The sequence below is a fragment of the Panthera onca genome, chromosome E1 (assembly GCF_046562875.1).
Source record: "Panthera onca isolate mPanOnc1 chromosome E1, mPanOnc1 haplotype 2, whole genome shotgun sequence".
NCBI classification, from domain to species: Eukaryota; Metazoa; Chordata; class Mammalia; order Carnivora; family Felidae; genus Panthera; species Panthera onca.
The window spans coordinates 31,524,918-31,542,700 of record NC_138352.1 but is presented as its reverse complement, the minus strand read 5'-3'; positions in this window follow the sequence as shown (position 1 = coordinate 31,542,700).

Sequence of the window (17,783 nt, the reverse complement as noted above, 5' to 3'; positions counted from 1 at the left end):
CCCACAGGTCACAGCGGTTCTGTCACCTGTTTCCATTCCCAACAGGGCGACATGGGACTCTGTCTCCCGATGCAGGGAGCGGCCACGCCCTCCCAGAGGTATCACAGACTCTCAGCCCTCTGCTTTTTCTTTCTTTCCTTTCATTAGCCTGGGGGGAAACACGGATGTAGGATTATCAAAATATTTTAAAACCAGGCCTCTGACATAATAAGGTATGGATTTTTTTTTAAAGTACATTAAATACCAAGATCTAGTGATGGATATAATAACTTTATACTTTCGAAGCAGTGACAAACATAGACGATATTTGAACATATTGCAGCAACCATAAATAGGATATGAAAATTGTTGATTTCGGCTGATGACAAATGCGCAGGTAACGTTAGCACAACAGTGGTTTGTCGCCTGCATACATAATTGAAGGAAATACTACATTTCAGGTACACATTAGTGAAAATAAAGATGTAATTTTTTTCCCACCCAAGTTCAAGGGCCCCAGGTCATAAGAAACCCTTGTCAGAAGAAATCCATCCCTTCTCAATCCCTATTTCTTCAATAGAAGCCACGAACGATTCCTGAGACCAGTAGCGCAAGACCTATTATCTGCTTGAACGAAGGGGAAGAGTCAGTGCAAGGTTAATATCTCAGGGAAACTTTCCCATTTTACCTTCACTGGGGTTTATTTTCTCCCAGTTTACATACAATCCTATTATGTCTGATAATCTCTTTAATTACCTCACAAAAAAATAGAAGCAGTACATTAGAAAAAGGGATCATAGGGGCGCCTGGGTGGCTCAGTCGGTTGAGCGTCTGACTTCGGTTAAGGGTCACGATCTCAACAATTTGTCAGTTTTGAGCCCTGCATTGGGCTCTGTGCTGACAGCTCAGAGCCTGAAGCCTACTTTGGATTCTGTGTCTCCCTTTTTCTTTCCTTCTCCCATGATCATGCTCTTTCTTTCTCTCTCTCTCTCTCAAAAATAAATACACATTAAAGATATTTAAAAAAGAAAAAGATGGGGCGCCTGGGTGGCTCAGTCAGTTAAGCGGCCGACTTCGGCTCAGGTCATGATCTCGCGGTCCGTGAGTTCGAGCTCCGCGTCGGGCTCTTGTGCTGACAGCCTCGAGCCTGGAGCCTGTTTCGGATTCTGTGTCTCCCTCTCTCTGACCCTCCCCTGTTCATGCTCTGTCTCTCCCTCTCTCAAAAATAAATAAAACGTTAAAAAAAATTAAAAAAAAAAAGAAAAAGAAAAAGAGATTGTAGCTGCTAAGAAAACACACTTATGATACCTAAGTAGCCTGCGAACAGCCTGAAATATAGGGGGATTTTTTTAAGGGAGACAAGAATTCAAAAACTATGGAAAATTGGAAAGATTTAGTTGGTATAGAAGCAAATAACTATATGTACTTTTATTTCCTTAATTGCCTCTTTGAAATTACATAATAACTGATATTCATCTCTATGACCCTATATTCTGAAGAAAAAACTAAATAATGCATGCTTGTTAACCTATGCTTAGGAAGAAGGATGTAGAATATTTAGCATGATTTCCAACAAGATGATTAAAATAGGCAAGATAATTAAAATAAAAATTACTCCCCTGGGAGTAAAGGGCAGGGGAGTGGATTTGGGGACCACTGGAGGAGAACCCATCTCAGTTCAGATAGCAACATCAATAGCAAGTTGTAGAGCGTGGAGAACGGAGTCCAGTTGACTCCCACCCATCTAGTGGTGGTCAGGGAGTCCTAAACCTCAGAATTCTGAAATCTTTTCTCATCAAAGCCAAACATCCTCAACTTCCCTCTTGACCAGGGCCTGCCAGAGGGAGCATCAAGAGAGTGAGTAAGGACTCACACTGGAAGACACTTCTGAGGTTGGCTGGTTCAACACCTGCCTATTACGGACGAGGAAACTAAGGCCCAGGAGATGAAGTTAGTGTAAAATCAGCATTGTTTCTTCCTCAAAAGATGTTGGTAGAATTCAATGATAAAGCCATCTGGGCCTGGAGTGACTTATGGGAATGTTTTTTAAGTCATAAGTGTAGAATTAAAAATTTTCCATTTCTTCTTGTGTCCATTTTGTAAGTCTTATTTTTTTCTCATAATCTGCCCATTTCAACGAAATGTAGAAATTACTGGAATAAAGTTGTTTGTAATATCATTTAAAAAATATTTGTCAACTCTATAGTGATGTGCATTTTTTAAATTCCCGATAATCGTTATTTAAACAGTTTCTCTTCTTGGGGCACCTGGGTGGCTCAGTCGGTTAAGTGTCTGATTCTTGATTTCGGCTCAGGTCACGATCTCACAGTTTGTGGGATCGAGCCCTACGTTGGAGCTTGCTCAGGACTCTCTCTCTCCCTCTCTCTCTGCCCTTCCCTTGCTCACACACACTTTCTCTCTCAAAATAAGTAAGTAAAACTTCAAAACAATAAAATAAATAAACACTTTCTCTTCTCTTTCTTGATCAGTTGTACCAAGGGTTTACCAATTAGTCCTTTCAAAACACTAACATGTGTCTTTATTAATATTCTCTGTTGTATGTTTGCCTTCTGCATTAAGTTCTGCTCTTAATAATTGTTTCTTCTGTTTTCTGTGGGTTTAAATTTTTTTTTAATGTTTATTTATTTTTGAGACAGAGACAGAGTACAAACAGGGGAGGGGCAGAGAGAGAGAGAGGGCAACACAGAATCTGAGACAGGCTCCAGGCTCTGAGCTTTCAGCACAGAGCCGGACATGGGGCTCCAACCCATAAACTGTGAGATCATGACCTGAGTTGAAGTTGGATGCTTAACCAACTGAGCCACCCAGGCGCCCCCCCGTTTTCTGTGGGTTTAATCTGTCATTTAAAAATACTTCTTGGGGCACCTGGGTGGCTCAGTCAGTTGACTCTTGATTTCGGCTCAAGTCATGATCCCAGGGTTGGGGGATCGAGCCCTGTGTCCAGATCTGTGCTGAGCATGGAGCCTGCTTAAGATTCTCTCTCTCTCTGTCTCTCTCTGTCTCTCTCTCTCTCTCCCCCCACCCCTGCTCCTCTCCTTTGTTCACACACTCTCTCTGTAAAATTAAATAAACAAACATATGAATGAATGAATGAATGAATACATAAATAAATAAATAAATAGGAAAAAAGAAAAAAAAGAAAAATACTTTTTGACATGACTGCTTCAAACATTGATTCTTAGTCTTTCTTCCTTTCTAATATATGTACTCAGGCTATACACTTTCTGTTAGCACAGTTACATCCCACAAGCTTTGGTATGTCATATTTATATTATCATTTAATTGAAATTATTTCTCATTTCCATTGAGAGTTCTTCTTTGACCTATAGATTATTTAGAAGTGTATTTAAAAATATTTAAGCATACAGAGATTTCCTCGTTAAACTTCTGTTATTCATTTTGAGTTTAATTACACTGTGGTCAGTGAAAATGCTCTAAATGATTTAAATATTTTAAAATTTGTTGATACAAATATTGTCAATTTATTCAATTTGGTAAATGTTTCATCTGCCTAATATATACTAATTTGTATTCTCCAATTGTTGAGTATTCTACATGTGTTAAAGAAAGCAAGTTTTTAAATTGGTTTTTGAAATCTTTTATAACTTTTATATCTGATTTTCTCATTTGCTTCTTCTTTAGTTACTAAGAGAGGAGTATTAAGACTTCCAATTATGAGTGTAGATTTATCAATTTTCACTTTTTGGTGCATTAATTTTTGTTTGCTGTATTTTGAGACTATGTTATTAAGAGCATGGAAATTTAGAATTGTTACATTGTCCAGATAGTTGAATATTTCATTATTTGAAATGTCCTTATTTATCTCCAGTGATGCTTTTTGCCTTAAAGTCTCCTTTGTCTGATAGTAAGATAGCTACACCAGATTTTATGGTTCTTGTTGACATCTGCATGTTGTATCTTTTTTTTTATTTGAAGTGCACAATTTCACTTTCCTTTTTAAACATTTAAATTCATTATGTGATCCAATTAGCAAGTTAAAAATAGATAACAATTAAAGATATTTTCCATTTTTAATTTTTTTCTCTCTCTCTCTCTCTTTGTAAAATATTTATTTAGGGGCACCTGGGTGGCTCAGTCCCTTAAGCCCCTGACTTGACTCAGGTCACGTGAGTTTGAACCCCATGCCGGGCTCTGTGCTGACGGTGCAGAGCCTGGAGCCTGCTTTGGATTCTGTGTCTCCCTCTCTGTCTGCCCCTCCCCTGCTTGTGCTCTGTATCTCTCTCAAAATAATAAATAAACATTTAAAAAATTTAAAATAAAATAAAATGTTTATTTATTTATTTTGGGAGAGAGAGAGAGCATGAGAGCACAAACAGGGGAGGGACAGAGAGAGAATCCCAAGAGGCTCCTGGCTCATACTCAGCGCAGAGCCCGATGCGGGGCTTGTGTATGGCTTGAGCCTAAATCAAGAGTCTGATGCTTAACCTACTGAGTCACCCAGGCGCCCCTCCCATTTTTAATTTTGGTGGTCTATTTACCTCTTTTCTTTCTTTCTTTCTAAAGATTTTATTTTTAAGTAATTTCCATACTCAACGTGGGGCTCAAACTCAAGATCTCAATATCAAGAGTCACACACTCAGGGGTGCCTGGGTGGCTCATTCGGTTAAGCGTCCGACTTTGGCTCAGGTCATGATTTCGCGGTCTGTGAGTTCGAGCCCCGTGTTGGGCTCTGTGCTGACAGCTCAGAGCCTGGAGCCTGTTTCAGATTCTGTGTCTCCCTCTCTCTGACCCTCCCCCGTTCATGCTCTGTCTCTCTCTGTCTCAAAAATAAATAAACGTTAAAAAAAAATTTTTAAAAAAAAGAGTCACACACCCAGCAGCACATTATTTACTATTTGATTTGAATAAAAATAAATAAATACTATAAAGAAAAAAAGAGGCACACTCCACCAACTGAGCCAGCCAAGTGGTCCTGCTTTTCTTCTTTTAAAAATTTTCTGTTTTGGGGTTCCTGGGTGGGTCAGTCAGTTGAGTGACTCACCATTAATCTTAGGGTCATGGGTTTGATCCCAGCATTGGGCTCCACCCTGGGCATGTAGCCTACTTAAAAAAATAAAATAATTTTTTTTTATTTTTTATTGTAGTAAAATACACATAACACAGATTTTGCCATCTTAACCATTTTTTACCTTTGTTTCATCACCTGTATTTTTTAACTTATATATATATATATATTAATTTTTTTTTCATTTTTTATTTGAGAGAGAGAGAGGGAGAGAGAGAGAGAGAGAGAGAGAGAGAGAGAGTGCTTGAGCAGGGAAGAGGGGCAGAGGGAGAAAGAGAAAATCCCAAGCAGGGTCCATGCTCAGCATGGAGTCCAATGCGGAGCTGGATCCCACAGCCCTGGGATCATGACCTGAGCTGAAATTAAGAGTCAGACACTCAACCAACTGAGCCACCCAGGCGCCTAAGATATATATATATATCTAGTATACATATAAGTTATAGGCTTATATACTATAAGGTATAATATATATTATATTATATTATATTATATTATATTATATCATATCATATATAGTTTATATATATAATATAGTTTATATATATAGCTTATATATAGTATATATATAAGTTATAGGCTTATATACTATAAGGTATAATATATATTATATTAATATAATTAATATAATATATATAATTAATATATATTAATATATAAAATATATTAATATATAGTAATTTATAGTCTTAATATATATATTGTAACTTACAGTCATCTTTTTAAATTTTTTTAAAGTTTCTTTATTTTGAGAAAGAGAGAGAGAGAGAGAGAGAGCATGTGCACAAGTGGGGGAGGGGCAGAGAAAAGGAGGGACAGAATCCCAAGCAGGCTCCATGCCATCAGCACACAGCCTGATGTGCTGGAACTCACGAACCCCAAAATCGTGACCCAAGCCGAGATCAAGAGTCCGACGTTTAACTAACTGCACCACCCGGGTACCCCTATATATATTTTTTAAACTCAAGTATAATTAGCGTACAGTGTTATTTTCATTTCAGGTGTACAATATAATGGTTCAACAATTCTATACATTTCTCAGCGCTCATCAAAATAAGTGTACTCTTAAATCCCATTTACCTATTTCACTCATTCCCACCCCCCCCCCACCTCCCCTCTGGCAACTTGTTTGAAACCAATATGTTTCTCTGTATTTAAGAGTCTGTTTTCTGTCTGTCTCTTTTTTCATTTGTTCATTTGTTTTGTTTCTGAACTTCCACATGTGAGTGAAACCAAACAGTATTTGTCTCTCTCTGATTTGTTTCACTTAGCATTATAGCTAATAATATGTAGCATTATAGCTAAGTGAAATAATTATAAATAATTATATAATTATAGCTCCATCCATGTCATTGCAAATGACAAGATTTCATTCTTTTCTATGGATGAGTAACATTCTGTTGTGTATACATACACACATATTCCTTATTTATCTATCAATGGACACTTGGGTTGCTTTCATATACTGCAATAAACATAGAGTTGCACACATCTTTTTGAATTAGTGTTTCTGTTTTCTTCGAGTAAATACACAGTAGTGGAATTACTGGGTCAGATGGTAATTCTATTTTTAATTTTTTGAGGAACCTCTATACTGTTTTCCACAGTGTCTGCACCAATTTATATTCCCACCAATAGTGCAGGAGAGTTACTTTTTCTCCACATCCTTGCCAACATTTGTTATTTCTAGTGTTTTTTGTTTGTTTGTTTTTATTTTTGTTTTTGTTTTAGCCATTCTGACAGGTGTGAAGTGATAGCTCATTGTGGTTTTGATTTGCATTTCCCTGATGATCAGTGATGCTAAGCATCTTTTCATGTGTCTGTTGACTATCTCTATGTCTTCTTTGGTCTGTTCATGTCTTCTGCCCATTTTTAAAATTGGATTATTTGTTTTTGGTGTTGAGTTGTATAAATTTTTTATGTATTTTGGATATTAACTCCTATTGGATATATCATTTACAAATACCTTCTCTCATTCAGTTGGTTGCCTTTTTGTTTTATTGATGGTTTCCTTTGCTGTGCAAAAGCTTTCTATTTTGGTGTAGTTCCAATAGTTTAATTTTGCTTTTGTTATCCTTACCTTAGGAGACATATTTAGAAAAATGTTTCTGGGTTGCCTGGGTGGTTCAGTTAGTTAAGCATCTGACTCTTGATCTCAACTCAGATCTTGATCTCAGGGTCATGAGCTCAAGCCCCACATTGGGCTCCACGTTGGGCATGGAGCCCACTTAAAAAAAGTTTCTAGGGGTCCTGGGGGGCTCAGTTCATTAAGTGTCTGACTCTTGATTTAGGCTCAGGTCTTGATCTCATGGTTCATGGAATCGAGCCCTGCACTGGGCTCTGCACTGACAGCATGGAACCTACTTGGGATTCTCTCTCACCTCTCTGTCTGCCCCGCCCCCCACTCATGCTCCCTTTCTCTCACTCTCTCAAAATAAATAAATAAACATTTTTTAAAAAGTTTCTATTGCTAACGCCAAAGAAATCACTGCTTATGTTTTTTTCTAGGAATTTTATGGTTTCATGTCTCATATTTAAGTCTTCAAGTCATTTTTAGTTTATCTTTATGTTTGGTGTAGGAAAGTGGTCCAGTTTTATTCTTTTGCATGTAGCTGTCCAGTTTTCCCAACACCATTTGTTGAAGAGATTCTTTTTTCCATTGTACATTCTTGCCTCTTCGTCATTAATTAATTGACCATAAATGCATGGATTCATTTCTGGACTCTCTATTCTGTTCCATTGATCTATGTGTCTATTTTGTGCCAGTACCATACTGTTTTGATTACTACACCTTTTAGTGTATCTTAGAATTTGGGATTGTGATACCTTCAGCATTGTTCTTTTTCAAGATTGCTTTGACTTTTTCGGGTCTTTTATGGTTCTATACAAATTTTGGGTTTGGTGAAAAATGTTGTTGATTTGGTGAAAAATGTTGTTAAATCTGTAGATTGTTTTGGGATGTATCAGTGCTTTAACAGTATTTGTTCTTCCATTCCATGAGGATGGAATATCTTTCCATTTGTTTATGTCTTCTTCAATGTCTTTCTCAATGTTTTATAGTTTTCATCTTAACCGATTTTATTTTTAACAGAGGAAGATTTTTTAATTTTTTTTCTTAAAAAAGCTTCATTTTTAAATTTAGTTTTCAGACTCTGTGCTTATGCTTTCAACACTTTCACAATGATTTTCCGTTTCTCAGTAAGGAAAGCACATTTAATCCTGTCACAAACACACTTAGCACACATGGAACCACCATAGGCCCTGCTGATGTGTGCTTCATTTTAGACAGCCTCATAAGCTCATGTCAGAGCATGAACCCCCCTAAGTCGTGAACTCCACACACCACATGTGGATTTGGTGCTGTCCCACACTTCTTGATATAAAGGTACACGATTCTATTACCAGGGATTCAGGACAGCCTAGCTTTGCTAGAGGCTCTATCGTAGGACAGACTACAATGGTCTATCATATGCTGGACCATATCAATGCCTATGAACACCATTCCCAGAAGAGTCATCTTAACCATTTTTAAGTGTACATTTCAATGACATTAAGTACATTCACATTATTGTGAAACCAATCTTGAGAACTCTTTTTACCCTATAAACTGAAACTCTTTACCCAGTACTGCCCCTTCTTCCTCCCCCCAGCCCCTGACAGCAACCATTCTACTTCTAGCTCTATGAATTTGACTATTCTAGGTATCTCATATAAGAGGAATCATACACCATTTGTATTTTTGTGACTGATTCATTTCACCCAGCATAGTGTCCTCCAGTTTCATTCATGTAGTAGAATATGTCAGAATTTCCTCCCTTTTTAAAAAATGTTATGTTTATTTATTTTGAAAGAGGGAGAAGGGGAGAGGGGCAGAGAGAGAAGGAGACACAGAATCCAAAGCAGACTCCAGGCTCTGAGCTGTCAGCACAGAGCCTAATGCGGGGCTCAAACTCATGAATTGCAAGATCATGACCTGAGCCGACTGAGACACCCAGGCAGCCCAGAATTTCATCCCTTTTTAAGGCTCAGTAATATTCCTGTGTGTGTGTGTGTGTGTGTGTGTGTGTGTGTGTGTGTGTACATACCACATTTTTACCACATTTTGCTTTTCCATTCATCTGTTGATGAACACTTGGGTTGCTTCCACCTTCCAGCTATTTTGAATAACGCTGCTGTGAATATGGGTGTACAAATATCCCTTTGAGGCCCTGCTTTTAATTCTTCAGGATATATATACTCAGAAGTGGAATTGCTGGATCACATGGTAATTCTATTCTTAATATTTTGAGGAACCACCATACTGCTCTCCACCATTTTCTATTCCTACCAATGATACACAAGAATTCCAATTTCTCTACATCCTTGCCAACCCTTGTTTTCTGTTTTGAGTTTTTTTAAGAGTAGCCATTCTAATGGGTGTGAGGTGTTATACCATTGTGGTTTTGATTTGCCTTTCCCTAGTGATTATGACGTTGCATATATTTTTGTTTGCTTTTTGGCCATTTGTATATTTTATCTGGGCAAATGTCTATTCGAGCCTTTGCTTATTTTTAAATTGGATTGTTTGTTTTGTTATTGTTGCTGAGTGCATGGTTTTTGCATTCTTTTATTTCCATCCTTTCTGTACCTTTATATTTAAGGTGTGCCTTTTGTAAGAAGCATAAGCTTTTTAAAAAATCTAGTTTGAGGGGCGCCTGGCTGGCTGAGTTGAAAGAGCAAGTGACTCTTGACCTTGAGATCACGAGTTCAAGCCCCACACTGAGTATAGATATTACTTAAAAATAAATAAAACTTTTTTAGGGGCACCTGGGTGGCTCAGTCGGTTGAGCATCCGACTTTGGCTCAGGTCATGATTTCGAGGTTCATGAGTTTGAGCCACATTGGGTTCGCTGCTGTCAGCCTATCAGCACAGAGCCTGCTTCAGATCCTCTGTCCCCCCTCTCTGCCCCTCATTCACTTGCACTCTCCCCCCCTCAAAAAAAATTGAATAAATAAATAAATAATAAAACTTTTTTAAAAATCTAGTTGGAGAATCTTTTTCTTTTAATTGGAGTATTTAGCCTAATTATAATTACTAATTATTATCTATTGCTGCATTACAAATTACCCCCAAATTTAACGACTTAGACCGCAATAAACATTTCTTGTCCCACACAGTTTCTGTGTGTCAAGAATTCTCATGAGGTTTCAGTCAAGATATCGGTGAAGGCTACAATCACCTGAAGACTTGACTAGAACTGAAGGATCCACTTCTGTGATATCTCAGTCACATGGCTGTTGGCAGGAGGCCTCAGTTCCTTTCCAGGGGACTGTTTGAGTGTCCTCACAACATGGCACTCTGGCACTCTGGCACTCTCCCAGAGTGAATAACCCAAGAGAGAAAGCAAGGAAACATGTGTGTGGGCTTTCATGATCTGCTCTCAGGAGTCACAGACTATCACCTCCAATTATATATGTTAATTAGAAGCAAGTCACTAAGTCACTTAAGACAAAGGAAATTAGGCTCCACCTTTTGAAAGGAGAAGCAGTCAAAAAGAGTGTGGATATATCTGAAAACCACTGCCATCCCTCTGGCCATCAATTATTTATATTTTTCATACATGCAAAATGCATTTACTCTTCTATGGTCCCCCAAAGTCTCAACCTGTTACAGCATCAATTCCAGGTCAAGACTGTCATCATTTAAATTAGATCCAGTGCACATAAAGCTCCTTGGGTCTGGCTTCTCAAGTATAGCTCCTCTCCATTGGAAAGCCTGTGGAGTAAAGAGATAGGTCTCCAAAGATTCAACATACGGCATCAGAGGGTAATTGCTACAGACTCTCCCATTCAAAAAGGGGGAGAAACAGGAGGCACCCAGGAGTCGATGGACCATAGAAATTCTGAAATTCAGCTGGGCACAAGCTGGTAGCTCCTTGATTAGGACTTAAGGTCTCAGAATAATCCTGCATGATTCCTGGCTCCACTAAACTCTTGTTTCTGCCATCTAAGTCATCCTTTTTCATCCACGAAAGATAGATTGTATTTTTTTTTTTTAAATAGTTTTTTTTTTTTTTCAACGTTTTTTATTTATTTTTGGGACAGAGAGAGACAGAGCATGAACGGGGGAGGGGCAGAGAGAGAGGGAGACACAGAATCGGAAACAGGCTCCAGGCTCCGAGCCATCAGCCCAGAGCCTGACGCGGGGCTCGAACTCACGGACCGCGAGATCGTGACCTGGCTGAAGTCGGACGCTTAACCGACTGCGCCACCCAGGCGCCCCGATAGATTGTATTTTTAACGGAATCGTTTTTTCCCCTTTCTTACTGCTAGTAGATTTGGGTGGGGAGGGGTTGCCCACAGGCCTCTTTTCATTTTATGTGGTCTTGGTCCCATTCAGTCCAAACTGGCAGTAGTTCTGCCAATGTAATAATTTAAAATTTTTTGTGGGTCTATTATTGATCTATTATTGGAATTTCACTCCCTTAGACAAAAGCTATATCCACAAGTCTTCTCTAGATAATCTTTACTCTACCTTGGGATTTTGCTGAGACTGTGGAGGATGAACGGTTATTCTATGAGATTGCTACCAAGACTACACATATGCAAACACACACACACACACACACACACACACACACACAGCTGATCCTCACCCTAAACAGTTCCAACATGCATGAATTTCAGTTACCATGGTTTAATTAAATAATACCAGTGCCTCAACAACATAGTTCTAATTTTATTTGCCACAGTTTATTACCAGTGAGTAATTAATTGTATAAAGTACAAACTTCACTGCTAGCGATTTAGTCCATAAATCACCATGTGAATAAGGTGCACATCATGATCAGTGACTAGTCCTGTCACTTCTTTCAAAATCTGTTGGTGACTGGTCATTGTATATCTGTTATTCAATTCACTCACAGCCAGCAAAACCTGTACCTGCGTTTCCTCCTTGTCTCCCAGGGATAAACACGCACGATGTTTTACAAAAATGGAAAATCGAAAGAGAGAATTGGCCAACAAAATGATAGTGAAACAAAGAAACTAGAAATGAAAATGTTAGCAGTGAAACTGGATGTGATTAGATTTGAAGATAGAGACAGCAAAGCAAAGATAGAAAGAGACCTAAACCTATATGAAGCTATACTGCAAATCAGACTGAAAAAATCTTGATGAACATGAAAAAAACAGGTAAAGGCACTTTAACAGCTTTTAGTTTAAACTGCACAAGAAACAGAGGCACCTGGGTGGCTCAGTTGGTTAAGCATCTGACTCTGGCTCAGGTCATGATCTCATGGTTCATGGGTTTGAATCCCGAATCGGGCTCTGTGCTGACAGCTCAGAGCCTGGAACCTGGCTCAGATTCTGTCTCTCTCTCTCTCTCACCCCCTCTCTCCATCCCCCCCTCAAAAATAAACATAAAAAAAACTGATTCTCTCTCTGCCCTTCCCCATGTACACGTGTGTTCTCTCTCCCTCTAAATAAATAAATAAATAGCACAAGAAACAGAAAGCCATTTATTTGCACTTTTTTTTTTGATGTTTATTAATTTTTGAGAGAGAAACAGGTCATGAGTAGGGGAGGGGTAGAGAGAGAGGGAGACACAGAATCCAGAGCAGGCTCCAGGTTCTGAGCTGCCAACACAGAGCCTGACATGGGACTCGAACCCTCCAACTGAGAGATCATGACCTGAGCTGAAGTCGGATGCTTAACTGACTAAGCCACCCAAGTGCCCCTATTTGCACTTTCGATTGAAGAACATAATAATTTTTTCTGAATCAGTTTGGCTAGCGTTCAGGCCAGAGCATTGAAGTTAATAGCCATACTGGAAGAAAACAATCATTGCAAGGAGACTGAAGAAAACCCCTCGACTGCTGGTGATGGCTGGTTCTACCATTTCAGAAATCAGCATGAATTGATTAATATTAAGCTAAACTGGTGAGACTACTAGTTCAGAGAAGGGTGCTGCTGTGAAATTTGCACCCCGATTCCAAGGCAGGTAGTTGTGACAAAAACATGAATGTGTCATCGAGGAAATGATGCTGGCAAAAAAGAGTGAATGTTAAGGGAGCTCTCAGAGAGATTTCATGACACTGAAAGCTCAGAGGATAAAGTGTTGGAAACAGACCCAAACTTAGAAAGGAATCGGACAGTTCAATAAGCCATAGAAAAGACGCTTGCTCTAGAAGTTACATGATTAGAAGGCAAGCACTGTTGTTTTTTACAAAGAAATAAAACATTTAAATTTTTCAATGTTTCTAAACAACTGTGTGCTAAATAAATATTAACTTTTCTTTTTTCATTTTCCTAATACACTTTTAACAGTTTTTAATGTTTTGACCAAAATATTTAAAGGTCATAGAACAATCGTACTTTTTCTCACTGACTATTCAGATGGCTTTGAATGGTTTCAGCTTGCACTGTCTTTTTTACAGTCCTGCATTACCATGCAAAGCAAAGACTGCCTGTACATATTTATTACAGAGATTTGACCTTATTTAATTGTTAGCTGGTTAAGCAGTTTCTGGAAAGCTGTTGTCTTCACATCTGATGCAGCTTGAAATCTAAAGGGCAGGCATTTGGGAATGGACAATGGTTATAAAGTGGAGGAGACCACAGTAAACTGTTACTCGCAAGTGTGAGCTGAGGCCCATGACGACCGGCTGAAGCCCATGTCAGTTCTTGTTGCCTCTAGTGTTGATGGTGTGGGTGTGCTACAGAAGCCAGGGCTCTCTGCACGGAGCTAATCACCCACACCTGGCCCAGGAGTCAGAGAAGGTGAAGGAAGATTCAGGAGAAGGCAAAGCAGTTACATGCATGCCCACTGCCCCATGCTAATGAGATGAGACAGCAGTTAATTGGCAACATGTGTCAGCTACAAAATGGCTGCTGCTTCACTTCCGCCCTCTGAAGCTCCAACAAGAATCGCTCTTGTGGCCCATGCTAATTGGAAACAGACTGGAAGGGGAATTCTGGGAAATGTAATTCAGCCTAGCCAAGCCGTCAAACTTAACTCTATACCTTAAAAAGTTATGAACACATGTCCTGGAAGTCAGATTTCCCAGCTTTGAATCACAGTTCCTTTAACTCAAGCTGTGCATCCAAGAGTAAGTTACTTAGTCTTTTTGTGCCTCAGTTTCCTTGTCTATAACATGAAAACAGGACTTACCTTAGATTTGTGTGAGGTTTAAATGAGATAGTATATGTTAGCCGTTGATACTATATATCAGTATGTTATATATACCCATCAATATTGACCTTATATATTATATATCAATAAATTGTTATATATAATATCAATATATATAATATTGTTGATACATAATATATCTTGTTGATATATTATCAACAAGATTTAGCCCATGGGGAAAGCTCAATAAATATAAATTATTATCAGTTGTGTGATCATGGGAAAAATCCTTTAATCTTTTTTTTTTTTTTTTTTTTAATTTTTTTTTTTCAACGTTTATTTATTTTTGGGACAGAGAGAGACAGAGCATGAACGGGGGAGGGACAGAGAGAGAGGGAGACACAGAATCGGAAACAGGCTCCAGGCTCTGAGCCATCAGCCCAGAGCCTGACGCGGGGCTCGAACTCACGGACCGTGAGATCGTGACCTGGCTGAAGCCGGACGCTTAACCTACTGCGCCACCCAGGCGCCCCAATCCTTTAATCTTTTTGATCCCCAGTTTTGTTTTTTTTTCTTCTTCATCTGTAAAGTGGGGATAACTTCCTTGGCTCATTTCAAAGGCTTCTGCTAAGAATCCCATGAAATGACCCATCTTAAAGTCTTATTCAAATGTGAATATTGGTGATGGTGATGATAAGCTCCTCTCTTAGCTCCTTCCAGCCTCAGGGCTGATACCTGCCCCAAGGTGACCAATCTTATGCGGGCTCTTCAGTGATTATTCATTAGAAAAGTGGTTCTCCAGGGGCACCTGGGTGGCTCAGTGGGTTAAGCGACCGACTTCGGCTCAGGGCATGATCTCTTGGTTTGCGGGTTCGAGCCCCACATCGGGCTCTGTGCTGACAGCTTGCACAGAGCCTGGAGCTTGCCTCTGATTCTGTGTCTCCCCCCTCTCTCTGCCTCTCCAATGCTCATGCTCTCTCAATAATAAATAAACATTAAAACAAAAATTAAAAAAAGAGAAAAGTGGTTCTCCAAATAGATCATATTAATGTAAGATGTTGATAATAGGGGAAACTGGGTGTGTGTGGGGGCGGGGGGGGGGGAACTCTTTGTACTATCTTCACAAGTTTTCTGTAAAACTGAAAGTGCTAAAAAAATATTTTAAAAACCCAATCTTAAAAATAAATTAAAATAAAACTTGGGGCACTTGGGTGGCTCAGTCGGTGAAAGCATCCAACTCTTGATCTAGGCTTGGGTCTCGATCTCAGGGTCGTGGATTCAAGCCCTGCCTACTTAAAAAAATAAAATAAATAAAACGTTAAAAAAGAAAGTGGTTCTCAAACTGTAGCAGGCATCAGAATCCCCTGGAGGCCTTGTTAAAATACACCTCGCTGGGCCCCGCTCCCAGAGTAGTGATTCAGTAGGTCTGGGGTGGGGCCAGAGAGGTTGCATTTCTAATAAGCAATGCTGACTTTGCTGATCTGAGGATCACACTTTGAGAACCACTGACTTCAGATTTCAACTATATGGGCTTTCCTGTGTTTCCCTTGAACAGAGGCTCCCATTCATCTTAACCTGTCATTTCTTGGCTCATTCTGCCCGTGACATCACCCAACACTGACTTACCCGGCAAGAAGAAGAAAAGTGATGACCAACTTAGCCACTCAGCAGTACAGTTAAACAGGGCCCAGAAAATCCCCTTTACCTTCTTCCCCCTTTTCTCCAACCTTTTCAAAGCTCTAGGCCATTGTAATAAAAAAACTACGAATAAATAACAAATAAGTCAACTACACTTCAATTTAAAAAAAGCTCTAGGCCATGGATCAAGCCATGCTTAAACTAATGCACACACATACATATTTAAATATATAAATTTCACTGTAAAGAAAATTGTGCTCATGGAGGAGAATTAAGAAAAAGTAGAAAGAGGAAAAAAAAAAATTTAATTACCCACGGTTTTCCCACCCAAAGATACTCACTTAATATTTTTGTATATTTACTTTTTGAATTTTATTTTAACTGTATGTTTGGAGGTTTTTCTTTTTTCTTTTTTCTTTTTTAAGTGTTTTATTCATTTTGAGGGAGAGAGTGAGAGAGCACGAGCAGGGGAAGGGCAGAGAGAGTGGGAGACACGGAATCCAAAGCAGACTCCAGGCTCTGAGCTGTTAGCACAGAGGCTGACGCCGGGCTCAAACTCATGAACCGGGAGATCATGACCTGAGCAGAAGTCAGACGCCCAACCAACTGAGCCACCAGGCGCCCTGAGGTTTTTCTTTAAAACACTGTTGTTATCAAAAAGGACACACATTTTTGTATACTGCTTTTTCACTTAACATTATATCATAAATATTTTTATATTATTATATAGTATTTGTAAACATTAGGGGAGTCTGGGTGGCAGTGAGTGGAACAGTTAAGTGTTTGACTCTTGATTCTGGTTCAGGTCATGATCTCCCAGGTGGTGGGATACAGCCCTGTGTGGGACTCTGCACTGGGTGTGGAGCCTCCTTGGGATTCTCTCTCTCTCTCTCTCTCTCTCTCTCGCTCTCGCTCTCGCTCTCCCTCTCTCTCCCTCTACCACTCTTCACTTAGGTTCTCTCTCTCTCTCCCTTAAAAAAAAATTAGAAAAAATTAAATGATTGCATAACTCTGCAAAGTTCCCCTCTTAATGTTCCAGTTTTCTTAATTTTTCACTATTGTAAAAGGAGGTCCAAACTTCACAGTTACAAGAAATCAGGTGAGGAAAAACAGAACTTTTTTTTCTTTTTTTTTTTTTTAATTTTTAATGTTTATTTACTTTTGAGAGGGAGGCAGTGGGAGCAGGTGAGGGCAAAGAGAGAGGGAGACACAGAGGGTGAAGCAGGCTCCAGGCTCTGAGCGGTCAGCACAGAGCCGGACGTGGGACTCGAACTTGTGAACCGCTAGATCGTGACCTGAGCTGAAGTCGGACACTTAACCAACGGAGCCACCCAGGTGCCCCTAACTTTATTTTCTTATAACTGAACAAGTTTCCTTCTTTTTAAAAAAAATTTTTTTTAACATTTATTTATTTTTGAGAGACAGAACACGAGTGGGGAGGAGCAGAGAGAGAAGGAGACACAGAATCCAAAGCAGGCTCCAGGCTCTGAGCTGTCAGCACAGAGCCTGATGCAGGGCCCGAACTCACAAACCGCCAAAGTCAGTCGCCCAAACGATTGAGCCACCCAGGCGCCCCCAAACAAATTTCCTTCTTAAGCCCCCAGTCTCTAGAAACAAAAAACGTAGGTAGGTTACTTCCAGGTAAACTCAGTCATACTCAGAATCTTTCTGCTCCTCTCAGCTCTTTACCTCTCAATTACTGAGACACTTAAGGAAATGTCACCAAGAAGTAAATGGGGAGGGGACAACCTCTTGATTTTCATCTGCTTTGTCCCATGGCGGCCTCCTGTTTCAATGGAGCGGGCAAGCCACTCCTGTCCTGCTCGTGGACAGGCCACAGTGGTGGTGGTGTGGCAGTGGGAGTTGGGAAGCATCCCTCCTCTATGCTGACAATCTGCTGATATATAGCCACCTCCTCATCTGTCCATGTGGCATCCTCCTAACCCATCCGGGAACCCCTCCAGCCCTTCCTCCCACGAGGAGGAGAATCTAGGGGAATCTGTTCCTGAT